A 19,303-nucleotide genomic window follows, 5' to 3' on the forward strand; every position below is an offset into this window, starting at 1 on the left:
CAAGGACTTGAAACTCAGATAGGCCAGCTGTCCAAACTAATCTCTAAATGACCACAATGTAGCCTACCAAGTAATACTGAACCCAATCCAAGGGAACACCTCAATGCAATTAGTGCCCAAGATAAGGAAGGATTCATTACACCTGAGCCAGAATTACAGCAAGACAATGCGATGAACAAAGGACAAGAAGAGGTAAACAATAATGATCCCAAACAGGTAAGTACAAATCATGAACCTCATGTGCCATATCCTAAAGCGATGACGAAAGACAGAACAGAAGAAAAATTCGGTAAGTTTGTCAAACTCCTAAATAAATTATATATTAACTTACCCTTTATTGAAGTTCTTTCGCAGAGGCCCAACTCAGCAAAATTCTTAAAGGAACTTCTGAACAATAGACGCTACATCACATGTGGAACTCTCTACTCACTATTCTAAAGAGTGAGCTACCTAACAAATTGAAAGATCCGGGAGTTTTACAATTCCTTGCTTAATTGGTAGTCTATCTTGAATAATGCTTTAGTTGATCTAGGGCAAGTATAAATGTTATGCCATATAAAATGTTTAAACGATAGGATGAGCATACAAGACAAAACAATTAGATTTCTTAAGGGTATTATTGAAGACGTTCTCGTTAAAATTGATAAATTTATTTACCCAGTAGACTTTGTTGTCTTAGATATGGATGAGGATAACAAGGTACCTCTAATTTTAGGATGACCATTTTTAGCAACTGCCAGAACCATTATTAATGTAGGCACAGGAGAGCTAACACTTCATGCCGGTGACGACGCAGTAACACTCCAAGCACGCAACTCAGTCAAAACCTCTAAGACTCAAGATAATGCTATAAAAACTGTCGATGATAAAGCTAATATTCAATTGTCCTTGCAGGAACTTCCTCTAACAAAGACAATAGAGACAGTGCACTACTATCATGAAGAGAACAAAGACGTCCATGAAAAACGAAGACTACGGATAGAGGAGCTAGACGAATGGCGAGAACACAAACTGAGAACACATGATAAACCGAAACTACGCAAAAACATGCCCAATACCTCTCTTAATCAACTTCAGGTCGGCGATACAGTCTTACTAGATGCCGTTGATCCTCACATTGTCACAACCACACCAAATGAGGAAATCCCTCATGTGGTACTTAGTATTTTTCCATTCGGTACAGTGGAGGTGAGTCATCCCAAGTTCGGCACTTTTAAGGTAAACAACACCTGTTTAAAACCTTATTTTAAAATTGACAACAGGAATGAGGAGTATGAACTCCTCGAACCACCATGATCATTCAATGTAGAGGTAAGTCAAGCTTAGACTATAAATAAGCGCTTCTCGAGAGGCAACCCGAGCATTAACATATTTTGATTTTGTTATTTTTATTTTCTCACACTTCGAGTCAATTAACTTAATTTTTAAATTGCAAAGTTTTCCATCACACACGGTCAGGCACGCACGGGTGTGCCTAAAGCAGTGGCCAAACAGGGGAAGCGACACGGCCGTGTGATACGGTCGTGTTGAAGCAGGACACGATTTCCCGAAAACACGGGGTGCGCTAAATCCCCACGACTGTGCGACATGACCGTGGGTGAACTTGATAGGAACACACAGGCATAGGAATAAAAGCCCATGAGCATGCCAGGGACAAGGCTCAATTCTGTTTCTTCGACACAGGCGTGCGACACGCCCATGCCATTCAGCCATGTACAACAATACACAAGTGTGCTACCATAACACATGGGCGTGGGAGAAGCGAACAAAGCTAGGCACAGCCATGCGACATGGCCGTATGCCACACACGCCCAAGACACACGGGCGTGGGACAGTAGCCGGGCACAACCTAAATTGAAAAATTCGAAAAACACTGGCTCACCCTTAAAGTACATGGGCGTGGCCCTAGGTCTTGTGACCCTCTCCTTTATAAACAAACCACTATTCACCTTCTTCCCCCTTTCAAAACCCTAGCCTAAAACTCCTCCTCCCCACTCCCTAATCCTTATTTCAGCCACCATTCCCAAGATTCTCACTTCCCTAACCCTCAAACCACCCTGAAATCCATTCCCCTTGTATTAATCCCCACTTTCCCTTTTTATACCCTTCATTTTTCCCACCACACGGCTTCCTCTCTGCGTCACATGCCTGTGCCTGTCGTCACACGCCCGTGCGCCGCCATACAGTAACCTTTGGTTCACTTTCTCAACTTTATTATTCCAATTTGTATTGCTACATTAGTATTCTACATGTTTTACATAGATATTGTACTATTTTTCTTTAGACAAGTTAGGAATTTGATTTAGAATTTTCTAAATTTGAATTTTTTTTAAGCCATTAAATAGCATATACTAGTTTTAGGCCTCTTGCTTAACTACTGATGTATCTTGGATTCTATCAATGCTAATATATTTTTAGGTACATTATGTCGTCATCAAGAGGAAAGAAGGCCGCGGCCCCACCCTTAAAGAGATATGGGGGACCGAGTTCTTCCTTGGTGCGTGCTACAGCCGAAGTTCGACACCCATTCCTTTAGTTTCCGCAAGCTTCACAGGAGGAGCTATTTCAAATATTACGCCATGACCCATCACCATAGTTCACTGCATCGACTGGGCTGCCTTAGAGCAAGTCTAGCTCGCTGACGCCATTCGCGCCCTCCTATCCATAGACCCATGAGAATGGTTCTTCGCTATTATTGAGCCCACTTATTTAGAGCTAACTTTAGAATTATGCTCTACATTTCATTTACAGGTGGTGATGATGAACAATGATGACCCAAGCACCATTCATTTCCGATTAGGTGGTCTAGTTCGTGCAATGAGTGTCCCAGAGTTTGAAGTTGCTCTGGGACTTTACACCGATGAGTTTATGGAGGAGGAGGACATGAATGCACTACCACGCAATATCCACATCTCCCCCTCCTTGTGCTGGAAGGCTTTGGCACCACTCTCTCCCACCTACGACCCCAGCCGCTTGAAGGCCTCACCTCTCCCCTCTTCACTACGATATCTCCATTCCATATTGGCACACACCTTGATCGGGAGGAGAGAGAGCACCAGCATCATCAACACCCACGATTCCTACTATTTATGGTGCATGGCGAATGCATATGTGATCCACTTAGTATACTTCATTGCTTTCGCCATTCGCCATCAAACTAAGCGGTATAGGAAGGGAGTGATCTCCATCGGCCCCTACGTGATGCGCCTTGCCGGACACTTTGGCCTCCTCAACACCGCGGCCCAGTCATCAGTGCTTACCTTGATAGGTCAGATGTCCCCATAGGGCATCACGATTATGTTACACATGAGGATTATCGAGCGCAAACGTGGGACTGATCCTCCTCAGTACCGTCTCTCGCATGCCATTGACGAGGAGGATCTTGAGGACATCCCTGATGATGTTCCCCCACAGCATGATGAGCCTTTCACCACGCCACCTAGGGAACGACCGGTTCATGCAGCTGCTTTATTGGCACATCTTTTCGACCGACTCGCCCACTTCGAGCGGTATTGCACTATGCAGTTCGAGATGATTCACAAGGGAGATCGGTGATAGGACCGACAGATGGACGATATACAGGCCATGATGCAGCAGTTGTGCCAGCACTTCCACATCGCCACTCCAGCACCACCACCTGAGGGCCCCACCGACGAGGATCATTGAATCCTCCTGTTTATTTATTTATTTATTTCATTTTTTCTTTTGATTTTTATTTTCATTTCAATTTTATTATTTTATTTTGAAAGACATGTCTATATTTGTAAATTTTACTTTTCCATTTTCTGGTATTTCTAAAAAGTAATTCCACTACGCTCTCTTCCACACCAACTCTTAATAAGCTTTTCATGATTCTATAGACTTCCAAGCAAAGCTGCTAGGAATATTTTATGAATTGAGGAAACAAATGGGAAACAATACTTCACGAGTGCCATGTTCAACGACCCAATTTCTTCATCTAGCCAAGAACAATGGCAGCCACCACTTTCCCCAAACACTCCATACTCAGAATCAAGCTCCACATCCATATAACAGGGAGTTTCACCTCCTTTCCTCTTATGATTTTCTTTATTTTGAATAATATATCTTTGTACATTGAGGGCAATGTACATCTTAAGTGTGGAGGGGGTGAACATGAAACCTAACTTTTTGCATTATTCTCATAATGTTGATTGAATAAATTTTGATTGATCTATAATTATTGTTGGTATGTCATGAATTAGAGTATGGGAGTTATGCATGATTATTTGATTATAGGTCATTAGTGAATCGAGCATGATAAGTTGATATTTTGAGAACTAAAATTTTTTTTAGATTATTTTCCTAAATTAAGGTATTATCTTGAAATCTTAAGTATAGGGAATGACATCAAAAACCCAAATTTTTTATGAGATTTTTGAGCCTTTTGAGCATATAGCTTTCTTTCTTGCTCACTTCTTTTGTGGTTTGAGTGTGTCAACATTGAACTATTATTCTAGAACTTGCTTCGATTATACATAAGGAGATCACACGTATGATTTGATATATTAAGATGATAAAGGCACTTATGATTTAACCCATTTACTCCATATAAAGCCGTCCCACATAATTAAATCCTTAGTGAAACCCTTTGAGCCTACTAACCCTTTTTCATTGATTAACCCTCATCATTAACCCATTAACCCATTATTGTTGAAATCCTCCTACTGAATTTTACCCTTTTTATTGAGATTGAATTTAATATTGTTACCTCGCTATGTTCATCATTTTTTGTTACTGAATCATGAAGTATGATTTCTATATTGTATCGACTTGATTTGTTCTTAAAAAAAAATAAAAAATCCTAGTATTATATTGTAATTCTCAGGAAGCTAAAGTTGTCATGAACTCATGTAAAATAGTTCTAGATATTTGTTTGTGGTTCAGTAATTAAGTTTTTGATAGTGGGGTAATATATTGAAAATATCTCGACTCTAACCTTTGTCTCTTCAGCTTGTATCCATACCTGTAACCTAAACCCCATTACAATCATGCAAAGACCTTTTGATTAGTGTATCATATCATTTACAAGTTGTGGAGATTTGATTTTCATGCAAGCCTATGGTAATAACTTTTCATGTTAGACAATCGAGTGCTTAATCTTGAACCTTAAACACTTTGAGTGATTTGAGTGAATCTTTAGTAAGGATGTCGTCTATTGTATATTTTGGACTAAAGTTAATTACTTAAAGGAAGGAGATTACCTATGATTTTATTATCAAATTATTTGATTTAGATTGTTTGAGGCTTTTAGTGCCCCTATAGTTAAATTTTCACTGTATGCTTTTTCGAGGAATAATTTGTAACATTATCAGTAATGCTTATACGATTGAAAGGAATAAATTCTAGCAGTAAATGAAATTTTGCTTGAGGACAAGCAAATGCTTAAGTGTGGGGGTATTTGATAAACGCCAAATTATACATATCTATACCCCAAATACTTAGCATATTTATGGATGTTTATTACTAGGTTTGTGGATTTTGGTGCTCTTAATCCGGTTATTCCATGTTTTGTACTCAGGAGAGCACCAAGAGTCGAAAGGAGCCAAAAATGAGCTAAAAAGGGACAAAATTGACCAAATCGAGAAGATGACACATCCTAAGCCTTGCCACACGGGCATCTGACACGCCCATGGCCTTCGAGGGTGTCGTCCAAGGTTTTCATGATTCACACGGCCTGACCATTGAGCCTACATGGTCATGTGCAATTTAACGGATCGAACACAGCCTGGAAATCACGTCACACGGCCGTGGCACAAGGGCGTGTCCCTTTTTCAAAGAGTTGTATTTTACATAGAAAATGGTACTTAGGGAGGAAGAAAGCCAATCCAAAGCCTATATAAACACCTTAAGTGTAACCTAGAAGGGGCCACTCTTTCCAGAACTTTTCTGGAATATAGAACCACATGCCGGGAATTACTTGAAGGAAGCCAGACGATCCATCTCAAAAGTCGAAGCTACTCCAAGACTGAAGCTCTCTCTCAGAATTCCTTTAGAGGTTTTAGAGTTTTCTTTATGTTTTGTTATTTTCATACTCTTGAGATGTACTCTTATTTTAATATGAACTAAACCCCTTAGATACCTAAGGGGGATAAAACCTATGATGGATCTTGTTATTATTATATGAACTGTATGATAAATACTTGATTTGTTCTTAATTATGTGTTCTTAATGCTTGAGTTAATATTCCATGTATTAAATCATGATTTGATGTGCTTATGCAGAGGACGAATAGACCCTGCCTAAGAGTAGATTTGGCATAATTAAGCGGAGTTGATCGAATGCCTAGAAATAGGGTTACGAGATTTTGCCAGATTAGGGTAAAACCTAATAAGGGGATCCATAGATCGAGTTAATGCAACCCTAGAGTGTTAGTTAGAGAAAAGTCTCGGTTATTCAATCTAGGGATTAGACGTTATTAGTCTTGAATAGGGATAATAACTTAACTTAGGGATCTCTACGAAACAAGTCAAATGAATAAATCGTCCGGTTTAGAGTCAGATAACAAGTGAAATCTAGGTAGTGTCCTCCTTGGGTGTCGTCTTTATCAATTGCTTCTCTTCAAGTCATTTTCCAAATTTTCTCTTTGCTTTAGTTAAATTAGTTAATTAGTTTAAATAATTAGTTTAATAAACAAACCCTTTTATTTCTAGGCTAGATAATAAAAAGAGAGTTATTACTAGTACTTTTGGTTCCCTTGGGTACGATATCCCGGTCTTGCCATTACTATCCTATTGTTCGATAGGTGCGCTTGCCTTTTTGTCGTGATAATAGTTAGTCTAGGTTTGATCTTCATTATAAATATTTATTACTTGTTACGAATCACGCGATCAGGAAAACAACCGCAGGATGGGTCTAAACTGTATCCAAAAGGTGATGTTTCCAATAAGCAAAAATTTCAAGGAAAATGCTTCAATTACAACAAGATGGGGCAGAAGTCATCCTACTGTAGGATACCCAAGAAAATTAGAGCTAACGAGGCCGATGTTGTGGAAGAAATTTCTAAGGAAGTGTCTAACATGGACTATGTGCCTAAAATACGCAAGAACTATGAATAAGAATGTTCTTTCTAAAGGGGGAATGTTTGTGGGAAGGGATATGTATTAAACTAAATGCAAACTCTGTAAAAGTAAAACTATAAATAAGAATGTTGCTTTTTTTGTGTTTATATGCTTAAGCCATTTAATTTATGGCATAGTAGGCTTGGACTTGTTAATTATGATACTTTATGTACATTAATTAACTTAGAGCACATTCTTTCGTTTCACAATAATTATAATCATAAATGTGAAACATGTGTTGAGACAAAATTAACAAGAGGAAGGAATAAATATTTTTATTACCTTCATTGCTACGTATATTTGCTTAAGAGCAAATGCGAAGCTATAGAGAATAAATCTATAAGCAAGAAGTTGAAAAACCGACTTAATAAAAAGATTAAGTGATCGTGGTGGTGGATATATTGAATCATTTGAATACTATACACAACATGACATTATTAATGAAGTAACACAACCATACTTTCCTCAAATAGAGTAGTCGAGCAGGAAAATCTGACTCAAAAGGAAAAGATGAACGTACTGCTAAAAAGCTCTAAGTTATCATAGGAAATGTGGGGGGAGAGCATTTTTATGATTTAATTACCTTTTAAATAAGGTACCCCACAAGAAAAAGGGACAAGACACCATATGATTTATGGAAAGGCAGAAAACCATCCTACAACCACTTGAAAAAGTAGGGGTGTCTTGCTAACTTAACATATAATGATAAGTCAAGACATATGCATTGTCGACACAATATCGTTAAACAACTAATCTCAAACAAAGTTATCTCTATTGATTTTTTAAAATCAAAAGATAACATTACAGATCCACTAACTAAAGGCATAAATGATATCATGTTGATAAAACATTGAAAGGAATGAGATTAAAGCCCATGAAAATAAAAGGCACTATGTGAAGGAAAATCCTACCTAGTTGACTGGAGATCCCAATATCTAAGTTCAAAGGGACAACCTAATTGTATAGACCTTGTGAGGTCACTGTGGGGGTACTTATCCTAAGTTCGTTCCTATGATGTAAATAGTGACTAAAAATGAGATAGGTTAAGCAATGCTTTTAATGACCATTATGTGTTTCAGTGAGCTGAATAACATAAGTCACCTATGTGAGAGTAAAGTGGGGTCTCTTCAAGAAGACTATTGGGGCATAGTTCTCTCAAACCATTGCTGTAACACCCCGCACCCGAGACCGTTGTCGGAAGCGACCACGAGGTGCTAACAGACATAATTCATGTATGTTCACAGTCCATTTTAAAAATTTCCAGACAGCTGGCTAACTGCGTCACTGTCACCTTAAAAATCATATCTGGATTTCCAAAACTCGAACATCAGTTTCGTAATTTTTCCCTGAAACTAGACTCATATATTCATCCACAAATTTGTTTCTAGAATTTTTTGTCAAGCCAATTAGTATATTTTATTAGTTAAAGTCTCCCCTATTACAGGGTTCGACTACACTGACCTTCCTACATTGCGACTTAGATAACTCCTTATACAGGGCTTCAATACTTATGCCGTTTGTTTCTAATGAAACTAGACTCAAAAAGGAATCTATAAATATATGGCATGACTTCTAATTATCTCTGGTTAATTTATAATGAATTTCCAAAGTCAGATCAGGGGATCCAGAAATCACTCTGGCCCTGTCCCACAAAAACTTAAATATCTCTTAAAATACGACTCATATGACCGTTTCGTTTCTTCCATATGGAAGTAGATTCATAAAGGTTCGATTTCATAATTTATTAACTATTTAATTCCATTCCTAATATTTTTAGTAGTTTTTCAAGTTCACACCACTGCTGCTGTCAGCATCTGCCTTTAAGGTAGACTTTACCTATTACATAGTTTCCATGATTCAACTAACCCTTTAGGATATATAGCACATACTATGATCGTGATTAACCATTCCAATGGCCAATCATTGCCAAGCATATCCACACCTCTCAATAACCATATACATACAAATGATTATAACATTATGCTCAAAAATATATATAAGCCATTTTCGCATGGCTATCCAAATTTGTACAATATCGAAAGGTACATGACCAACATAAAAAAGGGTAGTCCTATACATGCCATTTCAAAGTTCAACCAAAAGTGTACCAAAAGGGACTTTGATAGTGTGGACGACTTCGAATTTGACAATCCCGAGTCCGATAGCTGACGAACCAAAATCTATAAAACAGAGAATCAAAGAAAAGGAGTAAGCATTTAATGCTTAGTAAGTTTTGAGCCATGAAATTAGACACAACTAAAGTATAACATTCGTATGGCTAAACGGATAATTTCATATGCACAAATTCTCAATATCATACTTACTTCACATTACCGACCCTTATATTCATACACAAAAGATCAATTTAGCCAAAGGCCGGTAGCTCATTTATCGACTGAGCGAATACTATTTGTAAGGAATCAACCAATTCAATGCAAATCTGAAACATACCTCATCATTTGGGATTTTACGAGCGTATTAATTGAAATTATTACAGCAAGATCGCTCATTCCCAAGTCGGTACCTTTGGATTTAACCGGATATAGCTACTCACTCGAATGCCTTGGGACATAGCTCGGATGTAGTAACTTCGCACAAATGCCTTCGGGACTTAGCAGGATATAGTAACTCGCACAAATGCCTTGGGACTTAGCCGGAACTAGTCACTAGCGCAAATGCCTTGGGACTTAGCCGGTTATCATCCGAATATTCACGCACATATCAATAAATCATGACACATTTATATCTCATTTTCATAATTAGAGTTCAAACACAAGTCACGTATTAAGCATTAACATTTTCAGCTCAAAAGCTACATACAAATGGCATGATTTTGATTTGCTTATAACATAATCTAATCGAATCATAATCTAAGTTTCATTACTCGAAAACTTACCTCGGATGTTGTCGAACGATTTCGGCGGCTATTCGATCACTTTTTCCTTTCCCTTATCAAACTTTGGTCCTCTAAGCTCTTGAGCTAATTCAAACAAATTTAACTTATTAAAGTCTCATTATGCTAGCTTATGGCCGAATATGACAAGGAATTTGATAGGTCATATGGCCACTTTTAGCTCAAATACAAAATGGTCATATGCATTTTTAATCACATTGAGTATTTTAATACAATTAATATAACATTTCCTCATGTGCACCTTTATGACCGAAAACACACGTCATTAACCTAATATCAATTACTAAGCACTTTAGCAATTTCTCCTTGAGCCGATTATCCAAGTCAAGATAGATTCATCATCATGCTTACCTATAACCGAACACATGTAACACCAATCCATCTATTCATTCATGTGTGCATCTTATTCAAGCATGTATATCTACAACCGAATTCATCATATAAATGACTATGAATTTACTCAAACAATCTCAATACCACATGGTGCTCAAGCCCTTTTTCAATTTCAAAACTCGGCTAGTACAACTATATACACTAGTAAATCAAACACTAACAATTGCACTTCACCTTACTACCATTTCTCATCCAAATAACGTGAACAACAACCATATTTCTCTTCTACTTCCTACCATGGCCGAATGCATCAAAACACCATACCATTTCAATTTTGGTCATGGTTAAACAAAGAACTTAATGTCTAACTCAAAAATGCTAAAAAGAAAATTCAAAAGTCATCAATCCACCCTCACATGTATCCTTACAAAGCTTCACTTTTAGCATGCAAATGACATCAACACCAATCCACCTTAGCCGAATATCATCTCCATGACATAGCAAAGATTTGAACCATGGGCTAGGTAGAACTCAAGCTAACAACTAAAAGCATGCTTGAATCTCATGGAACAACATCAACATACCTTAACCTAGATACAAGTATGGCCGAACCTCTTCCTAATCCTCCTCCAAGCCGAACATGAAGCAAAAGAGCACCTTCCTTCTTCCTTCCTCCTTAGAACTTTCGGCCAAAAAAAGTAAAAGGATGGACACTTTTTTTTTCTTTGTTTTCATCATTTTCCCTTCCATTATTTTATTACTATGCTCCTTATTTTATCATTCCTCCCATGAAACACCAACATAACATGTTTATGACATGTTTTGCCCATCACACTTTGTCCACCCTATTTGTCATGGCCGGCCACTACTAATTAGGGGGGAAATTGACATGCAAGTCCACCCTTTTTATTACATGCAGTAATAGATCCTTATGTTTTGACCTACCACATTTCAAAAGTGTCACACATAAGTCCTATTGACTAAATTCACATGCAATTTACTAAATCGAAGCTTAAAACTTTCACACATTCACATTCACATATTTTAGACAATAAATATCATATTCAAATAATTTGGTGACTTCGGTTTAGCGGTCCCAAACCGCTTTCGACTAGGGTCACTTTAAAGGTGTCACAACTCTCCCCACTTAAGAAATTTTCGTCCCCGAAAATCTTACCTGTAAATAGGTTTGGGTATCGTTCTTTCATGGTGTTCTCGGGTTCCCAAGTAGCTTCTTCCATCCCGTGTTTGAGCCATAACACTTTTACTAAAGGAACCTTTTTGTTTCGCAACTCTTTCACTTCATGAGCTAGGATACGAATTGGTTCTTCTTCATAAGTCATATCGGCTTGAATTTCAACCTCGGAGGGACTTATTATGTGCGAAGGATCAGATCTGTAACGTCGAAGCATCGAAACATGAAAGACGTCGTGAATCTTTTCAAGTTCAGGGGGCAAAATCAATCTATACGTGACTGGACCAACTCATTCGGAGATTTCGTACGGCCCAATGAATCTCGGACTCAACCTGCCCTTACGGCCAAATCTGAGTATCTTTTTCCAAGGCGAAACTTTAAGAAACACTTTATCTCCCACCTGATATTCAATGTCTTTTCTTTTCAAATTCGCATACGATTTCTGACGATCTGTGGCTGCCTTCAGACTTTTACGGATTACTTTTACTTTCTGTTCAGCATCTTTAATCAAATCAACTCCAAAAATTTTACTTTCACCGAGCTCGGTCGAAAACAATGGTGTACGGCATTTACAACCGTACAAAGCCTCGTAAGGTGCCATCTAATACTTGATTGAAAACTGTTGTTGTAAGCGAATTCAATCAAAGGTAAATACCACTCCTATGAACCACTAAACTCGAGGATGCAACATCTCAACATATCCTCAAGTATCTGAATTATCCGCTCGGATTGACCATCAGGTTGGGGATGAAAAGCGGTGCTAAAATGCAACTTGGTACCCAAAGCTTCTTGCAATTTCTTCCAAAATCGTGAGGTGAATCTCGGATCTCTATCAGACACAATAGAAGTAGGTACCCCGTGTAATCTCACAATCTGAGAAACATACAATTCAGCTAGTTTAACCATTGAAAAATCCGTTCGTACGGGGATAAAGTGAGCCGACTTAGTCAGTCTATCAACAACAACCTAAATCGCATCTTTCTTACTTGCTGACACTGGCAACCCAGATACAAAATCCATCGTGACTCGATCCCATTTCCATTCAGGTATCAGGATCGGCTGAAGTAAACTAGTAGGCACTTGATGTTCCACCTTCACTTGCTGACATACTAAGCACTTCGAGACAAAATCAAAAATGTCTCGTTTCATACCATGCCACCAAAACTGACGTCTTAGGTCGTTGTACAATTTCGTACTCCCCGGGTGAATTGACATTCGGCTACAATGAGCTTCGTTCAGAATCATCGAAATGAGTTCTGAATTTCTTGGAACACACAAACAATTTCTGAACCTCAAACAATCGTCATCATCAACTTAAAACTCTGATTCCATATTCGGAACACATTCAGCTAGTTTTGCAACCAATTCATCATTGACTTTCTGAGCTTCACGAATTTGATGAATCAACAATGGTTTGGCCTTTAATTCTGCCACTAACACATTTTCGGATAGAACGGACAAGAGTACATTCATCGCTCGTAAAGCAAACAGTGATTTACGACTTAAGGCATCCGCAACCACATTAGCCTTTCCCGGGTGATAGTCAATGACAAGTTCATAATCCTTCAACAACTCGAGCCAACGTCTTTGTCGCAGATTTAAGTCTCTTTGAGTCATCAAATATTTGAGACTTTTGTGATCCGAAAATACATGGCACTTCTCACCAAATAAGTAATGTCGCCATATTTTCAAAGCGAATACGATGGCAGGTAATTCGAGATCATGGGTCGGATAATTTTTCTCATGTGGCTTCAATTGTCTCGACGCATAGGCCACAACTTGACCTTCTTGCATCAATACGCAACCCAACCCAAGTAAGGAGGCATCACTATAAATGACAAACTCTTTGCCCGATTAATTTGCACTAGAATTGAAGCTTCATCAAATAAGTTTCGATTGATCAAAACTTTTCGACATTTTTCCGTCCATTTGAACTTAACATCTATTTGAAGTAGCCGTCATTGGTGTGGCTATCATCGAGAAACCTTTTACAAACCGTCGGTAGTAATGTAAGCAAGTCCCAAAAAGCTCGAACCTCAGTAATATTTCTGGAGGCTTCCAGTTAAGTATGGCCAAAATTTTGTTCGGATCAACTCGAATACCGATGCGGATACCACATGACCCAAGAAGCTAACCTCTCTTAACCGAACTCACACTTATCTGAACTTAGCATATAATTGGCATGTCAAATTTCCCCATAGCTAGTGGCCGCCATGACAAGGATTTATGGGCAAAAATCATGTCATGAAACATGTTTGGTAAATGGGTTATGATGGAAAGAATAAAATAAGGGTTATGGAATAAACAATTAATGTTAGTAGATGAGAAACAAAAAAAAGTGTCCATCTTCCTCCATAGCTTGGCGAATGTCCTAAAGGAAGAAAGAAAAATTTTGTTCATCTCTTTTCACTCTCTTGTTGGCGAAAATACTAAGGTTAAGGAAGGAGTTTTGCTTCATACTTGGTTTGGAAGAGGATTAGGAAGAGGTTGGCTAAACTTGCATCAAGATTAAGGTATGTTTGAGGTTCATGCATGTTTTTAGTTGCTAGCTTAATGTTCTTGTTAGCCCATGGTTCAAATCCTTGTTATGTCATGGGAATGAAATTCGCCAAAGTGAATGTGGTGTTAATGCCATTGCATGTTAAATAACAAGCTTGAAAGTGATACATGTGATGGAGGATTGAAGATTCTTAGATTTTCTTTTAGCATTTTTTTGAATGAGATACTAAGTTCTTTGTTTCACCATGACCAAATTGAAATGGTGTGGTGTTGTGGTATTCGCCATGATATATCCATAAGTATACTTCATGCATGTTGCATGGTAAGTAAGATTTAAGCTTTGGAAATGTGTATATATTTGGATATAAGCCACTTGAGAATTCGCCCTTGCACCTACATGAATATATGTTTGCACATGATGGATTGGTATGACATATATACTAATTCAAAGTGTATATTTGCTTGTGATGATGTGTTGATTATGAAGTAAATAAGAGATGTGCAATGAATTACGATATGTAATGTGTTAGTAGTAAAATGTATGCTGTTTTTTTGTGTGGTATTAAGTGTATATTCGCCACATGAGGGGTAATTAGTGTGCATGCATTCGGTTTGAGGCAAGCATATTGATGCCTATTCTTGGCTTAGAAAATTCGGCTAAGAGGAATATTAACTAATGTGTTGAGTTCGATTTATGATTTCGTACATATACAACTTTGATGCCTAATGTATATAAGGGCCAAGTACTTTGAACTTCACGTTGATGTTTGAATGTATTGAATTGCTTGTTGTGATGTAAAAATGTGCATGACCATTGTGTATTTGAGCTAAAGGATGGCCATATGACCATTTACACTCCTTGTCATATTCGCCATAAGCTATCATGATGAGATTTTAATAAGTTAAATTTGTGTAAATTAGCTCAAGAGCAAAGGGAGCTAAATCCGATAAAGGGAAGGAAAAAGTAGTTGAATAGCCGTCGAAATCGCTCGACAACATCCAAGGTAAGTCTTGAGTGATGACCCTACTTGAATTATATCAAAATTATGCTCCTTGTTTGTGTGGCCATTGAGCGAAATAGTAAAGGTTGATAGATATTTTGTGTTAGAGCTTTAGTAACGAAAATGAACTATGGACGTGTCTTGAATATTGATATATATGTAAGTGAACATTGGAAATATATCCGGGCTAAGACCCGAAGGCATTCGTGCGAGTTGATATATCCGGGCTAAGACCCGAAGGCATTAAATGCGAGTTGATATATCCGGGCTAAGACCAAGGCATTAAATGCGAGTTGATATATCCGGCTAAGACCGAAGGCCTTTGTGCAAGTCACCAAATCCGGGTTATGACCGAAGGCAATCGTCTTGAGTCGCTATATCCGGTTAAATCCCGAAAGTATGTGATTCGGAAGTGAGCAATCTTGCTGTGAAAATTTCAGCTTATACACTTGTGAAAATTCCAGCAATGAGGTATGTTTGTATGTGCTTGTACTAATTGAATTCTTACAAGTAAGTATGCGCTAAGTTGATAAACGAGCTACCGGCCTTGGGCTAAGTTGTTCTTTTGTGTATGAACATAAGGGTCGGTGATGTGAAATAAGTATGAGTATGGGAATGTGAATTAGTAAAGTGGTTTAATTAGCCATGTGAATAAAATACCTTAGTCAAAGCTGATTTCATTGCTTGAGACTTACTAAGCATTAAAATGCTTACCCGTTGCTTTGGCTCTCTGTTTTATAGGTTTATTTCGTTAGCTATCGGATTCGGGATCAAAGAAGTCGAAGTCATCCACACTATCGAAGCCCCATTTTGGTACAAATTTTGGTTGAACTTTGAAATGGCATGTATAGGACCATCCTTTGTTGAAGGTCATGTACCTTCGGTTTGTGTAAACTTGGATAGCCATGCGAAAATGGCTTATATCGTTTTAGCATAGAACTATAATCGTTTGTATGTTGACCCTTATGAGGTATGGAATTATTTTGAAACGATTAGCCATTGGAATGGTTAATCATGATCACGCTTTGTGCTATGTATGTAAAAAGGGCCAATTGAATCATGGAAAGTATGAAATAGGTAAAGCCTACTAAAGGCAGATGCTGACAGCAGCAGTGACGTGGATGTGAAAAATCACTAAAAATAGTAGGAATGGTATTAAATAGCAAATAAATTATGTAAGTGTACCTTGATGAATCTACGTTCATATGGAAGAAACGAAATGGTCATATGAGTTATAAGTTAACAGATTTTAAAGTTCTTGTGAAATAGGGCCAGAACGGTTTCTGGATCCCCTGTTCCAACTTTGGAAAATCATTGTAAATTAACCAGAGATAATTAGGAGTCATTCCATATATGTGTAGATTCCTCTCTGAGTCTAGTTTCTATAGAAACAAACGGCATTAGTATTGAAGCCCTGTACAGGAGATATCCAATTCGTAACGCACAAAGGTCAGTGTAGTCGATCCCTACAACAGGCGAGACTTTAACTAATAAACTGTACTAATTGGCTCGACCAAAATTCTAGAAAAAATATGTAGATGGGCATATGAGTCTAGTTTCAGGAAAAATTTACGGAACTGATTTTCGAGTTGTAAAACTCAAGTTATGAATTTTAGAGCGACTAGTACTCAGATTGGCAGCTTGTCTGAAAATTGTCAATAAGTGGGTTGAAGTGCAGTAACACCTCGCGTTCGACTCGTGACGGTCTCGGGTTCGGGTGTTACAATTTTATTGGTATCGAGCTACGGTTTAGTCGATTCTAGGACTACCGTAATGCGTTTGGGTCTAGCTATACATGCCATTTTATGTGATTATATGATAGTGTGGTGATTTCGACGTTTGAACTTGTGTTTATTTATAGTAATGGATCCGATCCCAACCGAAGCGATAGCTGATGATGTGGAGAGTGTGGCGCTGCTCCCGACAAGGGACAGCGCCGGCGGACTCTCAACCTGTTGCTAGCAATCCGAATGGCGAGGCTAGACAAGCCTTTTATAGCGTGATGAATGATTGGTTCAACCAATACATTCGAACTAATACTGGTGTTCCACAACCTCCATTCCCAACAAACACACCCCGACCTACAATGCCTCCGGTAATTGACCAAATAAGGTCGAATAAGCCCCAGTTGATAGAATCCGAAAACATGGGGCTACTGAATTTAAAGCTACGGATAGTGATGATGCCGAGCAAGCCGAATTTTGGTTGGACAACACGATCCGAATACTCGATGAGCTATCTTGTACACCGATGAATGCCTAAAGTGTACCATCTCCTTGCTACGTGATTACGCCTACTATTGGTGGAGTACTCGACTTGTTGTGCCCATGAACAAGTAACTTGGGAGTTCTTCCAAACCGAGTTTGGAAAAAGTATATCATCGAGATTTATGGACCAAAAGCGAAAGGAATTTCTCGAACTTAAACAAGGTTCCATGTCGGTTCACCGACTATGAGCGAAAATTCGTGAGGCTTAGCCGTCTCTGTGAGAATGCATTTCTTGAAGCGTGATGTAAACGCGCGAAGATGGGTGAATGATGAGATAAAGCTGTATGTTGGCATTTTGGAAATCGAGAGTTTGTGACTCTCGTCGAGCGGAGATGCAAAGCCGAGGAGTTTAGTATGGAGAAAAGGAAAGCGGAAGCGGGAGCAAGGGAGTTTCGTAAGAGGTATTCGGGGAAGCCCTTCCAACAGTCATCAAAGAAACTTAGAGATGGCTTAGGCCGATCTAGAGACACTTCGGGCTTTTCTAGACGAGATCGCGATCGACCCCCTGTGACCACACGAATCACTTGATCGCCGATGAGTGGGAATGATCGACGAGAGAGGACGGAGTGCCAGGATTGTGGCAAATGGCATTTTGGAAGCTGTAGATTCCGTGACCGCTCCTGTTACAAGTGTGGATCAGTTGACCACTTCATTAAAGATTGCCCGAGGTTGTCTGAACAGAATGTAGATCGGAGTGGGAAGCCGGTACTACCTTTGCTCGAGGTAGACCATCCGGAAATACGGGCAAGGCTAGTGGTGGTCGAGAGGATCTAGAGATGTTGCGACCAGATCCGAGGCTCGCGCTCCAGCTAGGACTTATGCTATCTGGCAGACGCCGAGGATGCCTCCTCGCCAGATGTTATTACGGGTACTTTCACTCTCTTTGATACTAATGTGATTGCTTTGATTGACCCTGGTTCTACTCATTCTTATATATGCGAAACCTTAGCATCCAGTAAGACTTTACCTATTGAGTCTACTGAGTTCGTAATTCGGGTGTCAAATCCTTTGGGTCGTTATGTGTTTGGTCGACAAAGTGTGTAAGAAATGCCCCTAGTAATTGAGGTATTGTTTTCCGGCGGACTTGATGCTTTTGCCGTTCGATGAATTTGATGTTATTCTTGGGTTGGATTGGTTGACCGTGCATGATGCGGTTGTGAATTGCAAAAGCAAGACTATTGATTTGAGATGCATAAACAACGAGATGATCCGAGTTGAGTCTACGAACTTGAAGGGGTTGCCGGTTGTAATATCATCAATGTTGGCCCGAAATATGTAAGAAAAGGGTGTGAAGCATACCTTGCGTATATACTTGATGATAAGGAGTTAGAATAGAACCCAAATCTGTGCGGTGGTTTGTGAATACCGGACGTTTTTCGAAGAATTGCGGGTTTGCCACTGTTCGGAGATAGAGTTTGGCATTGAGCTTGTACAGGACCACACCGATTTCGATAGCTCCATATCGTATGGCACCAACGGAATTAAAGGAGTTGAAAGCTCGGTTGCAAGAGTTGATGGATAGAGGTTTTGCTCGCCGAGTTTTTACCTTAGGGTGCACCGGTGTTGTTTGTGAAAAGAAGGACGGAACCATGAGGTTGTGCATCGACTATCGTCGACTTAATAAAGTGACAATAAAGAACAAGTATCCGTTACCACGTATCGATGATTTGTTCGATCAAGCTGAAGAACCTCGGTGTTCTCAAAAATAGATTTGAGATCGGGCTATTATCGATTCTTGAATCCGAGATTCGGACATACCCAAAACCGCCTTGAGCGAGATATGGTCACTCGAGTTCTTAGTGATGCCGTTTGGGCTCACTAATGCCCTGCGGTATTTATGGATTTGATGAATCGGATCTTGGATCATATTTGGATCGGTTCGTAGTTGTGTTCATCGGCGACATCTTGGTCTATTCAAGAGATGAGACCGAACATGCGAGCACCGAGATTAGTGTTGCAAATTTTACGGGATAGCGGTTATATGCTAAGTTTAGCAAGTGTGAGTTACGGTTAGA

This window comes from Gossypium arboreum, chromosome 13, assembly GCF_025698485.1.
Source record: "Gossypium arboreum isolate Shixiya-1 chromosome 13, ASM2569848v2, whole genome shotgun sequence".
Taxonomy (NCBI): domain Eukaryota; kingdom Viridiplantae; phylum Streptophyta; class Magnoliopsida; order Malvales; family Malvaceae; genus Gossypium; species Gossypium arboreum.